Here is a 6,377-nt window from a genome sequence, read left to right on the forward strand (position 1 = left end):
GCATTGACACGCCCTACTTTAGGGACCCCTCAGATTTCCAAAGGGCTGTGTGTGTCCCATATAGGCAATCCTTTAATAGGCTAAGTTTCCATTACCCACATGCTTGACTATATGGCCAAGCCATTGGCCACTGCCTGTGACCAGTAAAAACCCAAAGAGAGGGGCATTTACCAGTGTTCAGTTCTTCAGCATGCAATTCAGCTCGCCAAATGGATTTGTTTTTATCTTCTTTGATCAGAATGGCATTCTTCTAAATAGGACATGGTCTTTTCATCTTGGAACTGTCGTCTGCATACCAAGCAGTTCTTTGTTAGTCGAGAGCTGTTTATAGGGCACTGTCCAAGTGGCAATAGAATCCAGCTGCTCCCATACGGTTCCAAAGTCAGTCCAAGGGAGGAAGAGGCTCCCTTCTCATTCATATCTTTTTGCATTCCCCAGGTGGCAGAACCCTGTATAAATCATTTTAAGAGATGGGGTTTCACCATGTTGACCAGGATGGTCTCAATCTCCTGACCTTGTGATCCACCCACCTCGGAAAGTGCTGGGATTACAGGCGTGAGCCACCATGCTCAGCCTCATTGCTAATCTACTGGGGGACTCTTCTGGGCATCTTCATCTCCATTAGAGTGTTTTTTAATGTAATTCAAGATATTATTGGTATTTCAGGTTTCAAGATCATTTCATGTCCTCAATCATAGGGGTAGCTTGAATTAATATCCCATAGAAAGTAGTATTATGGGCCAGGTACAGTGGCTCGTGCCTGTAATCCTAACACTTTGGGAGTCTGAGGCAGGTGGATCACGAAGTCAGAAGATTGAGACTATCCTGGCTAACACGGTGAAAACCCATCTCTACTAAAAATACAAAAAATTAGTCAGGTGTGGTGGCAACCACCTATTCCAGAGGCTGAGACAGGAGAATCACTTAAACCAGGAAGCAGAGGTTGCAGCAGAGGTTTGCCACTGTACTCTAGCCTGGGTGACAAGAGCAACACTACACCTCAAAAAAGAAAGAAACAAACAAAGTAGTATTATGCTCTTCAAATTGAAATTCTCTAGTCCAGAATCCCAGTAGTTGTCATCGGAAGGTGCTTATAAGCTTTTCATAGGCCCCAGTCTAGGTTCCATACAGGGCTCTGTCCCAGAGAAGTTGTCCATAGCATCACTCCATCTTCTGTTCTACACTGTGTGGGCTCCAGAGATCTGACTGGTTCCTATTTAGCATGTCCAGTTAGTATTGTTTAAAGACAGATTTACATGGCTTTTGTTTTATAATGCTAGGTATGGGAAACATTTCCAGTCAGATACAATGTCCAACCCGCTAATACAATCAGGTAAAATCACTTCAGAGAAAGTGTGTTCAAATATACCAACTCTCCTATCAAGGTTTATCTTAATTCCACCAACTCTCACTTTCCTAACTGTAGCCTCTGTTAGAACTTTATTAGTGGGTTTTAGTTTTACAAGACTAGGTAGCAGAAATGTTCCCCAGTCAGATATGCTATCCACTCTCATTAAACATTTAGGTAAAGGAGATACAACTTCTTTACATGAATCTTGCTCAAGCATTCCAACTTTCGTTAAGTTAAAACATAAACCCTTAAATGTTTACGTTTTCTCAATCTAATCATACCCCAAGTCAGAACTTCACCAGTGGATGTTGGTACCATCATCAGTGGACCTCCCATATCAAGGAGTCCCAGGAATTTCTCTTCACCATCCCTGATTATTTTATCCACTTGTGTGTATAAAGCTTTCTTTATGCTCCCATCAGGGGATTGAGCAAAGGAACCCTTGTTTGTTGGTTAATCTTTATCTTGATTAAACTGCCAGACTATTGTCCCAGGAAATTTTAGGTCAGATTTCTTATCATAATCTTTGCTTTCTGACTTTTAAAATTTATCCAAACTAGGGTAAATACAGCAAACTTTTTTGGAACCCTTTAATGTTAGGGAACCAGCAAGGACTCCCTTTGGCTCACCCAACTGTCAGTAGTATTATATTAAGACTTTTGTTCTAACTCCATCAATTTCTATTTTACTCATCCCACTTCTGACACCAAATCTGAGGCTATAGGGAAAACAACCAAAGTGTTTTTTTCTGTTATTTCACTCAACAATCAACACTTCTGTGTTGACTGGTGTCACCAAGAATTGTGTAGGGATTTCTCCCCACCAGCGACCAAAATTATTCAGTTCTGCAGTGGACACCAATTGGTTGTACTCCAATTCAGTCCTCATACTATCTACCTGGACCTCACAGAAAATCCCACAAGTTTAGGGCTTGGTCCCACAAGTCTGTCCCCCACTTCCAATGCCACATGTAGGCCTCAGGTTCTTTACCTGTGCTTCTCACTGACCAGCTACAAACTGGGGTTCTCAAAACCCCCTTCTCTTTAGTTAATTTTTGTTGTTGTTTTTTTGTGTGTTTTGGGGGGTTTTGGGTGTTTGTTTGTTTGAGACAGAGTCTTGCTCTGTCACCAGGCTGGAGTGCAGTGGCACAATCTCGGCTCACCGCAACCTCTGCCTCCTAGGTTCAAGTGATTCTCCTGCCCCAGCCTCCTGAGTAGCTGGGACTACAGGCATGTGCCACCACACCCAGCTAATTTTTGTATTTTTAGTAGAGATGGGGTTTTACCATGTTGGCCAGGATGGTCTGGATCTCTTGACCTCATGAACCATCCATCTCAGCCTCTGAAAGTACCAGAATTCAGACATAAGCCACCACGCCTGGCCCAATTAATTTTTTAGAGCAGCTCAAAGAACTTAGGAAACACTTACTTATGTTTACCAGTTTATTATAAAGGAGATTACGAAGGATACAGATGAGGAGATGCACAGAGTGAGGTGTAGGGGAAAGAGAATGGACTTGCCCTCTCCAGGCGTGCCACCTTCCAGGAACCTCCATGTGTTCAACTATACAGAAGCTCCCTAAACTCAGTCTTTGGGGTTTTTAAATGGAACATTCATTACATGGGCATGATTGATTAAATCACTGGCCATTGGTGATCCACTTAACTTTCAGCTCCTATACCGGAGAGACCTGGGGCCTGCCAGTGGAGGTGAAGGGTGTTATGAAGACCAAATATATCCTTCACAACATCACACATTTATAGCTCTTGGCATTTAAAAAATTCTCCATGTCTCTTTTTCCTAACCTGTGAAATAGGGATATAGATAAATTCTGCTTCAGAAGGATGTCATAATGCTTCAAGGAGATAATATGTACAAAGTGCTTAGAAAGATGCCTACACAAGTGGACACTCATATGTTACCAGGCATGGGATGGGCCATTTCAGGAAGAGGGAGCTCCTGTTCTCTTCCTCAGTCTAAATGGCCCAGAATTCAAAGAGGATCCATAAATGTACTTTCACCAGGATCACAGTGGATTTTGTGGAGTGGTGGGCTGGTGAGCTGCTTCTCCAAAAAGCAGAAAGTCCTGATTTGTCGTGTTCACCATTGCTATGGTGCAAATCCTCCCAGAATGGCCAATTTCAAGCTAACAATGGTTTAACATCTGGCTTGCACAATTTCTGAAAATTTAATAATCTGCCCTTTCGAACCAGTGCAAGCCACCTCCAGAACACCATCAGCTTTCGCATCATGCAGTTTTGTGAACACGGACGGGTCTCTTCTTCCCTCGGTATTTTACTTCCCTCCATCTCTCCAAATGGAGCTAAGCCATCCAACTCATTCACGCAGTACATATTTATTTGAGTACCTACTACACGTCAGTCACTAGGTTGAGTTGGGCTCTGGAAATGCAAGCTTGAACAAAAGCAGACCAAAACCAAACCAAAATCCCCCATGAAACTCACGTTCTGGAAGTGGGAGTAGGGGGAGAACAACTACAAATAGCAGTGAAAGAAGAAAATCATTAATGTCACGAAGAGGTGTGACACAGAGTTATTGTGTTGGGAGTAGGAGCTACTTTGGATAATATGATCAGCAAAGCCTTCAGGTTTTTGTTTGTTTGTTTGTTTTGTGTTTTTTGATACAGTGTCTCCCTCTGTCACCCAGGCTGCAGTGCAATGGCACGATCTTGGCTCATTGTAACCTCTACCTCCTAGGTTCAAGCAATTCTCCTGCCTCAGCCCCGCAAGTAGCTTGGGATTACAGGTGCCTGCCACCATGCCTGGCTAGTTTTTCGTATTTTTAGTAGATACAGGGTTTCACCATGTTGGCCAGGCTAGTCTTGAACTCCTGACCTCAAGCGACCCGCCCGCCTCAGCCTCCCAACATGCTGGGATTACAGGCATGAGCCACTGTGCCCAGCCCAGTGAAGGCTTCTTAAATGGGAGAAGGTGAGACTTAAGAAACAGCCATGTGCCAGTGTGGTGGGAAGAGCATTCCAGCATAAAGAGCAAGTGTAAAGAACCCTGGGGCTGGAATTGTTTGGTTTGAGTAAGGGAAGGAAAGAAGGCCACAATGGGCTGAGTGATTGAGGCAGGGAGTGGCCCAGCTGGTCCAGGTGTTTAGCGGTTATTCTGAAGGTGGAGGCAAAGATAGAGGCCAGGAGAGCAGAGCAAAGGCTGCTACAGCCAGAGCCCTACAGGGAGAGATGGGGAAAGCTCAGACCAGGATGGGAGAATAAGACAAGGACAAAGCAGCCGGGCACAGTGGCTCACGCCTGTAATCCCAGCACTTTGAGAGGCTGAGGTGGGTGGATCACCTGAGGTCCAGAGTTCAAGACCAGCCTGACCAACATGGAGAAACCCCATCTCTACTAAAAATACAAAATTAGCCGGGCATGGTGGCTCACGCCTGTAATCCCAGCACTTTGAGAGGCTGAGGTGGGTGGATCACCTGAGGTCCAGCGTTCAAGACCAGCCTGACCAACATGGAGAAACCCCATCTCTACTAAAAATACAAAATTAGCCGGGCATGATGGCTCACGCCTGTAATCCCAGCACTTTGAGAGGCTGAGGTGGGTGGATCACCTGAGGTCCAGAGTTCAAGACCAGCCTGACCAACATGGAGAAACCCCATCTCTACTAAAAATACAAAATTAGCCGGGCATGGTGGCTCACGCCTGTAATCCCAGCTACTCGGGAGGCTGAGGCAGGAGAATCACTTGAACCCGAGAGGCGGAGATTGCGGTGAGCCAAGACCGTGCCATTGCACTCCAACCTGGGGAACAAGAGCAAAAGTCTGTCAAAGAAAAGAAAAGGACAAAGCAGAGATTTGTTTTGGAGGCAGAGCCAGAGGGTCTTGCAGACAGATTGGATGTGAGGGGAAGGGGAAGGAACTGAGGATGGATGTTTTTGAGGCGGAACAGCCCCTACTGGGTAACTTCAACAGCTCCTGCTTTGAACTGCTACAGAGATAACACAGGCTCAGAGATAATTTTGCTCCTGCCTATGCCAAGGGGACAGGAACAGAAGGGTGGAATACAGCTAATAAAGAGGTGCGAAGTGGAAAGGGGAGGAGGAAACTGACTACAGGTGGTTGAGGTGCTGGGTGGAGCCGGGAGCTGCTCCAGGATCGCTCATTCTTCTCAATAACCTTGAGCAATGAGGATTTTTCCATCTTGCAGGGGAAGATGCTGAGGTTCTGGGAAGAGAAGTGGCTTGTCCAAGGTCACACAGCCAAGTCAGTGAAAGAACAGGGAGCCAGGATGTTTTGCACCTAAACCCTGGATTATGGTTTCCTCCCCACCTGCTCCCCCAAGATAAGTCCCCCAGTCTCTTCTCATTGCCCTATTATACTGGGGATGAGGATTGGGGTGGAGACAAAAAGCAAATTTCACTCCAAAAATCAGTGTTCGTTATCTATGAAAATAGACGGAAGAGCTGAACTGTGTCCCACAGGAAGAGGGGCCTGAGGGAGGCCCTGGGTCAGAGGGAGGAGGGGCTGGGGGCCTGGACTCCTGGGTCTGAATGAGGAGGAGGCTGGGGGCCTGGACTCCCCGGTCTGAGGGAGGAGGAGGCTGGGGGCCTGGACTCCTGGGTCAGAGGGAGGAGGAGGCTGGGGGCCTGGATTCCTGGGTCTGAGGGAAGAGGGGCTGGGGTCCCGGACTCCAGGGTCTGAGAGAGAAGGGGCTGGGACCTGGTCTCCTGGGTCTGAGGGTGGAGGGGATGGGGCTAGTCTCCTAGGTCTGAGGGAAGATTGGGACCTGGAGGAGGGAGCTGGGTTTTAGGAAGTATCTCAGACTCCGGGTTCTGCGGACCTGGTGGAAAGACGTGGGGACGCCTGGGGCGGGAGGGGGTAGGGGCCGGGCCGCAGTAACAAAGGCCTCTCCCTCCAACAAGCAACCCCCCCTCGACCCCGCCTCCCCGGCCCCCCGCCTCTCCTGATTGGCCAGTCTCCCTGCCCGTCAGCGCCGCCCCCCTCCCCGGGTCTGCAGCAGCTCCGGCCGCCTCGTCGCGCCCCCCCAGCC

Source organism: Callithrix jacchus, chromosome 22, assembly GCF_049354715.1.
Source record: "Callithrix jacchus isolate 240 chromosome 22, calJac240_pri, whole genome shotgun sequence".
Classification (NCBI taxonomy): domain Eukaryota; kingdom Metazoa; phylum Chordata; class Mammalia; order Primates; family Cebidae; genus Callithrix; species Callithrix jacchus.